Raw genomic sequence first — 12,007 nt, forward strand, 5'->3', positions numbered from 1 at the left:
TTTTTTTCTAGTTCCTTAAATTGAAAAATTATATTATTATTATTATTTAAATGTTTATTTATTTAGTTTTGAGAGAGAGAGAGAGAGAGAGCGAGCGACAGAGAGACAGAATCTGAAGCAGGCTCCAGGCTCTGAACTGTCAGCACACAGCCCGACGTGGGGCTTGAATTTACAAACTGTGAGATCATGACCTGAGCAGAAGTCAGATGCTCAACTGACTGAGCCACCCAGGTGCCCCCCAAAATTATATTATTGAGTTGAAATCTTTGTTTTTATTGTACATTTTTACAGCTATAAATTCTATCCTGACCACTGATTCTGCTGCATTCTGTAGGTTTTGGTTTGTTTTGTTTTCATTTTCATTCATTTCAAAATATTTTTAAATTTCCTTTGTGATTTATTTTCTTTGATCCATTAGTTGTTTAGGACTGTATTACTTACTTTCCACACATTTGTGAATTTGCTAGTTTTCCTTATGTTACTGATTTCTAGTTTCATTCCATTGTGATTGAAAAGATACTTTGGGTGATTTTAATTTTCTAAAATTTATTGAGGCTTGCTTTGTGGGCTAACACACAGTGTGTCCTAGAGAATATGTGCACCGATGAAATCTATGTGCCCTTGAGAGAAATATGTATTCTTCTCTTTGGGGTTGGAGTTTTTCATATATGTCTATGAGGTCTAATTAGTTTCTACAGTCATGAGTATCATCTATTTCTTTATTGTCTTCTGTCTAGTTGTTCTATCCATTATTGAAAATGGGGTATGGAAGTCACCAAGTATTGTAGAACTATCTACTATTTCCTTCAACTATGTCATTTTTTTTCCTCATACACCTTGGGGGTTTATTACACTGTTACATTAGATATGTATATGTTTATAATTATAATATTTTCTTGATATATTACCCCATTTATCATTATATAATGCCCTTCGTCTCCTGTAACAATTTTTTATGTAAAGTCTATTTTGTAAGATATTTAGTATAGCCACCCAGTGCTCCTTTGATTACTACTGCCTGGAATATCTTTTAAACCTATTTGTGTCTGAGGATCTAAAGTGATTCTCATGTAGATAACAAATGATTGAAACATGTTATTTTATCCATTCTACAAATCATAGCCTTTTGTTGTTATTGATACTATTAATTGTAGTACTTCTCAGTCTTTTTTGTTCCAGTTTTATTGAGAAATAATTGACATAATTATTGTATAATTTTAAGCGTTAAAGACAGCATGATGCTTTGATTTACATATATTGTGAAATGATTACCAGAATAGGTTCATCTGATATCCATCTTCTCATATAGATACAATAAAAAGAGAAAAAAAGGAAAATTTTTATTCTTATGAGAACTGATAGAATTTAATCTCTTAACAACTAACTTTCCTATATATCATATAGTAATGTTAGCTATCATCATCATGTTGCACATTAAATCCTAGCACTTATTCATCTTTTAACTGGAAATTTGACTTTTGACCACTTCCCTCTAATTTCAATCACAACCTTTTAACTGGATAGTTTAATCCATTTATATTTACTGTGATTAATGATAAGGAAGAACTTATTTCTGTCATTTTTCTATTTGTTTTCTATATGTCTTATATCTTTTTATTCCTTAATTCCTTTATTATTGCTGTCTTCTGTGTTTAATTAATTTTTGTGCCATATTATTTTGATTCCTGTTTAATTTTCTTTTCTGTATATTTGTTAGTTTTTTTTTTCCTCAGCGCTTTCCCAGGGTATTACAATCAGCTTTGTAAATGTGTAACAATCTATTTTGAATTAATGACACTTAGCTTCAACAGTATACAAGACTCTGCTCCTATATGGTCCCATCCTTCCTCCTTTGTGTTGTCACAAATTATATCTGTACACATTGTGTATCAGTAATACATATTTATAATTATTTTTTATGCATTTGTCTTTTAAATCACAGGGGTTTGAAACAGGTAGAGTTAAAAAAAACAGTAACATTGGCTTTTGTATTTATCTATGTAGCTACCTTTGTCAGTATTCTTTATTTCTTCATATGGTTTCATGTTACTAGCTAGTATCCTTTCATTTTGTTCTTATTTTATTTTATTTTATTTTATTTTATTTTATTTTATTTTATTTCTTTAAGTAGGCTCCATGCCAAGCACAGAACCCAAAATGGGGCTTAAACTCACGATCCCAAGATCAAGACCTGAGCTGAGATCAAGAGCCACTCCACAGACTGAGCCACACAGGCCCATTATTCCTTCACTTCTACCTGAAGGCCTTCCTTTAGCATTTCTTATAGGACAGGTATAATAGCAAAATTTTCCCTTAGCTTTTGTCTATCTGTAAATGTCTTAACATTTCTTTCAGTTTTGAAAGATAGTTTACAAGATACAGAACTCATTACTGTCAGGTACTTTTTTTCTTTTAGCACTTTAAATATATCACATCATTAGTTTTAGGCCTCTATGGTTTCTGATGAGAAACCAGCTGCTAATCTTATTAAGTATCCCTTCTATATGACAAGTGACTACTCTTGCTGCTTTCAAGGTTCTCTGTCTTTGAATACTTTGATCATAATGTGTCTTGGTGTTAATCTCTTTGTATTTATCTTGTATTTATCAGAGCTTGCTGATCTTGTGTAGATTATTTTCTTTCTTTTAGTCATAATTGGGAAGTGTGTGGCCATTACTTCTTTAAATACTCTGTCTAGCCCTTTTCTCACTGTTCTCCTCTCATCAAAGCATGCTTGATGGTGTCCCTGAGACTCTATTTTTCTTCATTTTTTTTTCCTGCTCCTCAGACTGGATAGCTTCAATTGACTTATCTTTCATTTTACTGATTCTTTCTTCTGCCTCTTTGAATCCTCTACTGAAACCCCTTAGTAAAATTTTCATTTCTGGTATTTGCTTTTTAGCTCCACATTTTCGGCTTCCTTTTATAATTTCTCTTTATCAACATTCTCTAAGATACAGACTTCTCTTACTTTATTTCTTTGCTCATGGTTTCCTTTAGGTCTTTAAACATATTTAAGACAGTTGATTTAGGGGCACTTGGGTGGCTCTGTTGGTTGAGCGTCTGCCTCTTGATTCTGGTTCGGGTTATGATCCCAGGATCATGGGATTGAGCCCCGCAATGTGCTCCATGCTGAGCATGGAACCTGCCTAAGATTCTCTCTGTCTCTCTCCCTCTCCCTTGCTTGCATACTCTCTCCAATAAAAATAATAAATAAGATAGTTGATTTAAAGTCTTTTTCTATTAAGACCAATATCTATGCTTCCTCAGTAACAGTTTCTGTTAATATTTCCTGTGATTGGAGCATACATTTTTGTTTCTTTGCATACTTCATCTTTATTTGTTGAAAACTGGCAAATTTGAATATTACAATAAGGTAACTCTTAAAATCAGATTCTGCCCCCACTGTCTGCAGGGTTTGTTTTTGTTGGTTGCTATGAGTTGTGGTTGTTGTTTAGTTAGTGTCTTTCTTAAATTATTCTTCTGAAGTCTGTCTTCTTAGTTATGTGTGGTCTCTAGAACATTAATTTCTTAATCTTGTAGTCAACTAGTGTTTTCACAGAGATTTTCTTGAATTCCTGAAGCCCAAAGAAAGAAAGAAAGAAGAAAAGGAAGGAAGGAAGGAAGGAAGGAAGGAAGGAAGGAAGGAAGGAAGGAAGGAAGAGGAACCTGTCCCAGTCTTCTCAAGTTGGCTCAATGTTGGTGCACTTCTTCAAGGCTTAGCCAGGTCATTTATAACTCTGCCTTAGCCTTCACTTTCAGCTTGTGTGCAGCCTGGAGCTTAGCCAGAGGTGAAAACTTAGGGTTTTCCCATGTCTTTTCTGTGTCTGCATACTATCCTGGGCATGTATGTGGCTTTCTAAATTTCAGGTATATGTAAGTGCTTTTCATTGCCCTGATTTCCCAAAGAAACTCTGTCCTACTTTTTCTTCCAGGGCTCTTGGCATGTCTGTTGCCTGCTTCAACTGCAATCTTTTGCTCCAGGCACTGGCAGGTTGTTCATTTGCCTTACAATGTTTACAAAGAATATCCTCTATATAGCTGCTTTTCTTCCCTGAGAGGGTTCCAAGCCAAATAAAACAAAAACAAGTCCCTTGCCTCAGTTCTTTAGATAGTCCTCAGACAGGTCAAAACAGACAAACACAATTCTTTGAGAGTAAGGTGTGCCTGATCTCTTTGGAACCAGAAACCATGATCCCACACTGGGAATGCAGGCTGCCATATTGAACACCAGTTCTAGACTGGGGAGAGGGGTGGAGGGACAGGGCAAGAAAAACTGATACACATCTTTCCTACTGTTCTGAAATTGTCTTTCTCTCGACTTATCATTTTCTTGGTTGCTGTAAACCTTTGATTATTTTCCACAATTCTGACAAGGTGGATTCTGACAGTTTTTCCCCAATTTTTGTGTTGTTGTTTGTTTCTGTAGAGAGATGCATCCTTGGAGTTACGTACTCTGCCATTTTCACCAACATCTCAGAAGCATCATTCTGAATGTGATATTTTCATGGAAACATTTAAGTTGCTCTATAGTATAGTTGTTTTTTTTTTAGTATAACCAGAATTAAATATCATAATATTCTCCAATTACATGTATTTGCATATAAAAACCTTTACTGAGTGTCTCATAAAAATATTTGCCAAATTATTCAAAAAGAAGAGTGAAATAAGAAGGTAATTAGCTTTTTGCTACCAAAAGTGATGTGGTCTAGTATATTGGAAATAACACAGACCTGAAAAACCAAAACCCTGGTTTCTAGTTGTAGCTGATAGCTTAATTTGCTATATGATTCTAATTTAGCTTTCTTTTTTAATCAGATTTTTCACCTATAAAATAAAATTATTAGATTTGCTCATCTTAGAAGTCCTTATCGGCCCTAAATTTCTACTGAGTGACAGAACAGAGGATGTAATTCAGTTTTAGCTGAATATACTTCACAACTTAGGATTTAAGAGAATATTGAGAGGCGTCTGGGTGGCTTAGTCGAAGTGACTGACTCTTGGTTTCTGCTCAGGTCGTGATCTCAAGGTCTGTGAGTTCAAGCCCTGCATCGGGCTCCATGCTGACATTGCAGAGCCTGCTCAGGACTCTCTCTCTCTCTCCCTCTCTCTCTCTGCCCCTCCCCTCCTTGTGTGCTCTCTCTCTCTCTCAAAATAAATTAATTAAAAAAAAAAAACAAAGAAAGGAAACTTCACAAATAAATTTAAAAAAAGAATATTAAGCAAACTTATATATAATAAATGCAACATTTCGGGGGCAAAAAGTTGACTGTGCGTCTTCCTAAGTTGTCTACAGAAACGAGTTGAATGCTTAATGTTACATTGAATCCACTTAACATATTTTCTAATAGTGTGCAATGAATATTTAATATGCTAAGTGTCAATATTAATTAAAACAGGATAAATTTTGAATTTTCAAATATAGAAAATTATATAAATAGCAAATTTCAAAGGTTTAAAGAGGTCTGATTTTTTTGCAAAGAGAATATAGAAACATGTATAAGGAGGAGTAATGAAAACTTATTGATTTGCAATTGAAAAGTAAGCAAATGTCTAATCACTTCTAAAATTTTTCTTATTTGACTTTGAACGTTTTATTTAGTTTCCCAAAGATCAAAATGATGCTTGTCAGATTTCTACAGATCTGTTAAACTCCATATGTTTTTCTTCGATGTTCGTGATTTATCAAATAAATGTCTATAGACTTGGAAACAGAGATCGGATTCCACAATGTTCTCTAAAGACACAAGAGCTATAAGCTTAACAGCAATCTGCTAAGTTATTTTTTATTTTATTTTTTATTTATATTTTATTTTTATTTTTTTTATTTTTATTTTATTTTATTTATATTGTATTTTATTTTTTATTTATATTTTATTATTTAAGTTATAGAATTTGGTGGGGTAAATGTTTATTTTTCAGAAGATTTTCTGAAAATACTATATAGGTACAATTACACTTAAAGACACTTTCTTAAAGGAAATAAATAATTAAGAATTTGCATTCCACGTAATTTTTGGTCACAGTTGATGTTAAATATAAAGGAACATCAGAAAGTCTCTGTCTGTTACTACCCCCAGTAGGAAGTGAATACTTGATTGGTCACTGCAGAAGTTAGCCAAATGCAAGGCTCCTTTAAATCACTAAATGGCTTATAGTTTAAGTAATATTTCCATGAAACAAAAGTAATGATAGAGCTGGCTAAAATGAGAGCAACCAATGTTTTTTTAATTCTTTTACATTGGCAGGCTTTGTGGTAAATTCTATAGATATATTTTTATTTAGCCCTCACTAAAACCATGCAAAGTGGGTCATATCATCACCACTTTACAAAGGAGGAAAGTAAGGCTCAATAAAGCAAACTGTATTGTACAGGCAGTAGTACACAGTTTGATAGGAATCAGAATGTAACAGTTACTTAGTAAATGAAAGTAATTTTTTAAAGCTTATTTATTTGGGGGGAGAGCGACAGGAAGAGTGAGAGAGAGCAGGGGAGGGGCAGAGAGAGAGGGAAAGAGAGAGAATCCCAAGCAGGCTCTACACTGTCAGTGTGGAGCCCCACGTGGGGCTCAGACCCTTGAACCGCAAAAATCACGACCCGAGCCAAAATTAAGAGTCAACACTTAACACACTGAGCCACCCAGGTGCCCCTGAAGGAAACTAATTCTTATCAGAGCAGCAGAGAGAGCCTTCAATCCTAGGTCTGTTTGCTCCAAAAGCTCTGTTCAGTATTTCATGTTCCTTTTTCTTGTATTAAAAAAGCAAAACAAAATAAAACAAAAATAAAATGCCCAGTTTTGGTGCATCACTACGAGATCACAAAGGTGGTAGGGAGATCCCTTGGCTTGCCCCTGGCAATGTGTGCTCTTTCCTCAGCTGGGTCTTAAGGGTCTAAAATAACTGTGTGTGCTTGGGAGCTCACAACTTCTCTGAGATGCCAATTATTATCTAAAAAAAGAGGCTATAATAGAATTTTTCTTTGGCACCTAACAAGCTTATTGTAGGTGTGAAATAACTTTAAGAAATACTAAAATATAGGGGCACCTGGGTGGCTCAGTAGGTTGAGCGTCCCACTTCGGCTAAGGTCATGATCTCATAGGTCCTGAGTTCGAGCCCTGCATCTGTCTCTGTGCAGACAGCTTGGAGCCTGAAGCCTGCTTGGGACTCTCGCTCTCTCTGCCCCACCCCTGCTTGCGCTCTGTCTCCCTCACTCTCTCAAAAATAAATAAACATTAAAAAAACTTTAAAGAAATATTAAAATGTAATTTTAATAATATAATTTTTGATATAATTGATGTAGCAGAAATATACTTTATGTTATAAAGTTATGGCACATAGTATATAAGGAAATTATAATTATATTAAAAATTAGAATGATATTTTCAATATATGAAAATTCCACATTTTCAATTAAAATTTGACTGAATACAAACAAACCAAATAAGGGAAACAAACTAAAAGCATTTATTTCATTAAGTGACCATTTTTAAGTGTATTTAACTAATGATAATAGCGACACTTATTCAGTATTTACACATGTAGGCAGAGAGCTAAATGCTTTATATGTATTTGCTCATTGAATCCTACTCATATATTCTAAAAATCTTAGTGCTCAGTTTTCTCTTATAAAATATTAGTGAAACATAGTAAGAGTTGTATAATGTAGCATGTATTTCCTTGTTGCATTTAGGTAGGTAATTAAGGAATGAAAGGGTTGGGTCAAGTTTATTAGTTATATTGAGGTTACTTTATAATTTGACTTCCAAGGGGCACCTTTCTTCATATGAGCCAAGATGCTTTTCACTTTCATTCTCGAATTTGTCAAGATGGATGCTGATAGGTCACAGAGAGGTTTTCCAAACATATGAAGTATCCATTTGAGAGCTCAGCCAACGTTCCCATTGTCAATTTATTTTAATGACAGCCTTCTGGCTGAGTGACAATGAATGCCCAATCACAACTGTATTTGTCTTCAAGATAGCAACCATGCTCTTAAAATTTTGGGTTGTTTTAACAACATTAGGCTCTCCAATTTGACCAAAACTTACTCTCAGAGGTAAGGTATCAACATTGGTTACCCACGATGATTTTTATAAGTTAGGAGACAGTTTGAAAACTTCTTTTCTCAATGTAAGACCACTACAGTGGAGAACAGACCTACTTACTCGTATTTACATATTTCATTTATGTATTTATTCACATACCAGTTCTTGAAGGTCATATGAATTATTTTGCCAAGTCTGAGAATGTGGCATCTTTTAACTCAGTTGCCTAGAAAATCAAGGCCAGGATTTAATCTGCTATCATCCTAGGACAGGGTGTGACTCAGTACATTTTTAATGGGGGAAAGATATGGGAAATCTTTGCTCATTATGCCAACTGAGGCAACACTATCTTCATTCTTGCCATAGCAATTTTCTCTTACTCCCCTTTGTTCCTTCATGTTTTGATTTCAATCACATGCAAGATATATACAAAGATCTGAATCCTGAGAGGTTCAAACAAGAGACAAGTCCAGGCCCTGCCTCGTCATGTGGTAGGGCAGGGAACAATGGACCATAATGCTCACTGTGCTCTCTTTACAATAGGAGTTTGCAGTTTTCCAATACGAGTTCAATATTCAGAATTCTAATCACCCAGGAACCATGGTATGTAAATATCAAACTGTTTTGGCTCATTAGTAGAACACATCACTACTACTTTCAAGGCTCTTAGCATTTTCTCCTGTCTTTAATACTTACTTATATATGTCAGTTCATCTATTAGAGGGCAAGCACAAGCTGATTCATTTTCGTACCTCCTACAACAGTTATCCCACCGTGCATTGGAGACACTAAAAATTATTTACTCAATGGAAGGAGGAAAAAAGAAATGACTGAATTTCAGGTTATTTATTGTGAATAATGGAATGGTTTTGGTTTGTATTTTCCCCATTAGTGACGTTGAGCATCTTTTCTACCTGTTTTTCTCTACCTTTTAAAAAAAATGTTTATTTATTTTTGAGAGACAGACAGAATGCAAGTGGGAAAGGGGCAGAGAGAGGGAGACAGAATCTGAAGCAGGCTCCAGGCTCTGAGCTGTCAGCACCTAACTTGACACGGGGCTTGAACTCACAAACTGGGAGGTCATGACCTGAGCTGAAGTTGGACGCTTAACCGACTGAGCCACCTAGGCACCCCAAAGTCTTGGAAGTCTTTTGCTGCCATCTTCCAATTTGAAGCATCAGTCAGCTCTCCCAGTCTCTACTGACTAACTCCTAGAAATACCTTTCTTTATCTCTGCTAGGGATTCTGAGGCTTTCTCAAACCTTCTATGAATAAGCCTGCTCCACACTTCCTGCTCCCTCTTGTGGCAGTATTTTAAGTTTGGATAACGTCTCTTGCAGCACACCAGACCAAGTGCCCACAACCTCCCTTTCGCTTCCCAAGGCAGAGCCAAAGCTCAAGTTTGTGGTGTCTCCATGGCCCACAGATTCAGTCAGCTTTCCCTCTGCCAAAGCTTGCTCTCAAGCCATTGCGGGTATGCACAGGGAGCTAGCCACAGGACAGCGGGGGAGTATAGGTATGGGTGAAGTGCACAGAGCTCTGGGGTTGCCTGTGGGTTAAGGGCGGGGATCTGTGGGTAAGGCATCCCCAGTGGCTCATGGGTAGGCCTCTTGATATAATCTGTGAGGCAGTTAGTAGCGTCCTTGTCCTTTTAATGCCCTCTAAGTATCCTATCTGTTGCTCTGTCAACCTCTTCCTGCTCCCCAGTCATGCAACTCAGGACTCAGTACTCTGGATGGGGCCAGAGAGAAATGGGCCTCTCTGATAGCTTCTCACATAGCTCGGGGGAAAAAGTCACAGGCTGAGAAGGTGTCTCTTGGCATGGAGCTGTGCCACGCTGGAGGAAGATGATGCGGATAAAGTAATTCTGTTCTTACCCTCCCCAGTGTGTCGAAATTTGTATATTTTTGCTTCAGTGGTATACCAAAAGTTCTCTGGAAACCAGGACTTTTACAAAGGCTCTCTCACCCATGGCTGACTGTCTGAGATGGCATTCTCAGACTTCTGCCAAGGGCTTCCAGACTGCTGCCAAGAGGAGCCGGAGCTGGATTATAGCGACAGCAGGGTCCATAGCTGTGCTTGGGGTCTGTAAGCCTATTACCCAACATGAGGGTGAGCAAGATTCCTCCCGTTCCTTTGATGTATAATGCTGAGTCCCAGAGCTCTCAGAAAGGCACCTCAGTCCATGGATGGATGCCAAATTGTTGTTGAGGGGGGATACGAGTGAGGGACTTCTTACTTAGCCACATTGCTGATGTCACTGTATGAAAGTGCATTCATTTTTCAAAATATGTGTCTAGCTTATACAGATATGGACAAAAGAATGACTTCTATGTAAGTGGAGATGTATGTCACAGAGAGTGTATAGCAGGTGCTCAGGCAGGGTCTCACGAAGGGGTGATCCCCATGACCTGCAGCTTTACAAGTTCAGGAACAAAAGAAGCCAACGAATGAGGCATTTTGGTAGGTGATTCGGTAACTTATTTCATTTAATCTCTCATGGCAAATCTATAAGGGAAGTGTTATCTTAGTTTGTACAGATTACGAATCAGATTCTTGGAGTTTGCTCTTTACCCTGGGTTATGTAGTTAAGTATGCAGAAGATCTGGGATACAAACTTGGGCTTATCTGACACTAAAGCCACTGTTTTTTGTTTTTGTTTTTTTTGAAAAGCTAAATGTATGTGATTTGTTTGGGGCTGAATGGGCTCCAGGGGATTGACATCTTTTGCCTGCCAAGAGGGAAAAGAAAAGAAAAGAAAGAAAGAAAAGAAAGAAAGACAGACAGAAAGAAAGACAGACAGACAGACAGAAAGAAAAGAAAGAAAGAAAAGAAAAGAAAAGAAAAGAAAAGAAAAGAAAGAAAGGAAAGAAAGAAAGAAAGGAAAGAAAGAAAGAAAAGAAAGAAAGAAGGAAAGAAAAGAAAGAAAGAAAGAAAGAAAAAAAGAAAAGAAAGAAAGGAAGGAAGAAAAAGAAAGAAAGAAAGAAAGAAAGAAAGAAAAGAAAGAACAAAAAGAAAGAAAGGAAAGAAAGAAAGGAAAGAAAGAAAAGAAAGAAAGAAGGAAAGAAAAGAAAGAAAGAAAGAAAGAAAGAAAGAAAAAAAGAAAAGAAAGAAAGGAAGGAAGAAAAAGAAAGAAAGAAAGAAAGAAAGAAAGAAAAGAAAGAAAGAACAAAAAGAAAGAAAGGAAAGAAAGAAAGGAAAGAAAGAAAGAAAGAAAGAAAGAAAGGAAAGAAAGACAGAAAGAAAGAAAGAAAGAAAGAAAAGAAAGAAAGGAAAGAAAGAAAAGACAGAAAGAAAGAAAGAACGAAAAGAAAGAAAGAAAAGAAAGGAAGGAAAGAAAGAAAAGAAAGACAGAAAGAAAGAAAGAAAAGGAAGGAAGAAAGAAAGAAAAGAAAGGAAGAAAGAAAGAAAGAAAAGAAAGAAGGTAAAGAAAGAAAAGAAAGAAAGGAAGGAAGGAAGAAAAGAAAGAAAGAAGGGAAAGAAAGAAAGAAAAGAAAGAAAGAAAAGAAAGAAAAAGAAAGAAAAGAAAGAAAGAAAGAAAAGAAAGGAAAGAAGGAAAGAAAGAAAGAGAAAGAAAAGAAAGAAAGAAAAAGAAAAGAAAGAAAGGAAGAAAAGAGAGAAAAGAAAGAAAGAAAGAAAGAAAGAAAGAAAGAAAGAAGGAAAAGAAAGAAAGAAAAGAAAGAAAGAAAGAAAGAAAGAAAGAAAGAAAGAAAGAAAGAAAAGAAAGAAAAGAAAGACATAAAGAAAGAAAGAAAATCAAGCCAGCAAGCACCATACTGAGTAGCTGCAGATTCCTCTTCTACTGTGTCTAGTAGTCACTCAGTCTATGTCTCCAGCGCAGTGTTTTCTAGTGTCCTTCCCTGGGCAACTGACATTGAGACTTTATACCAGACTCTATAGGCTCTGAACAGCATCATGTAACTGGGGCTCCTAATTCCACACACATGCACCAGCCATCTGTT

This window comes from Panthera onca, chromosome D3 (genome assembly GCF_046562875.1).
Source record: "Panthera onca isolate mPanOnc1 chromosome D3, mPanOnc1 haplotype 2, whole genome shotgun sequence".
Lineage (NCBI taxonomy): Eukaryota > Metazoa > Chordata > Mammalia > Carnivora > Felidae > Panthera > Panthera onca.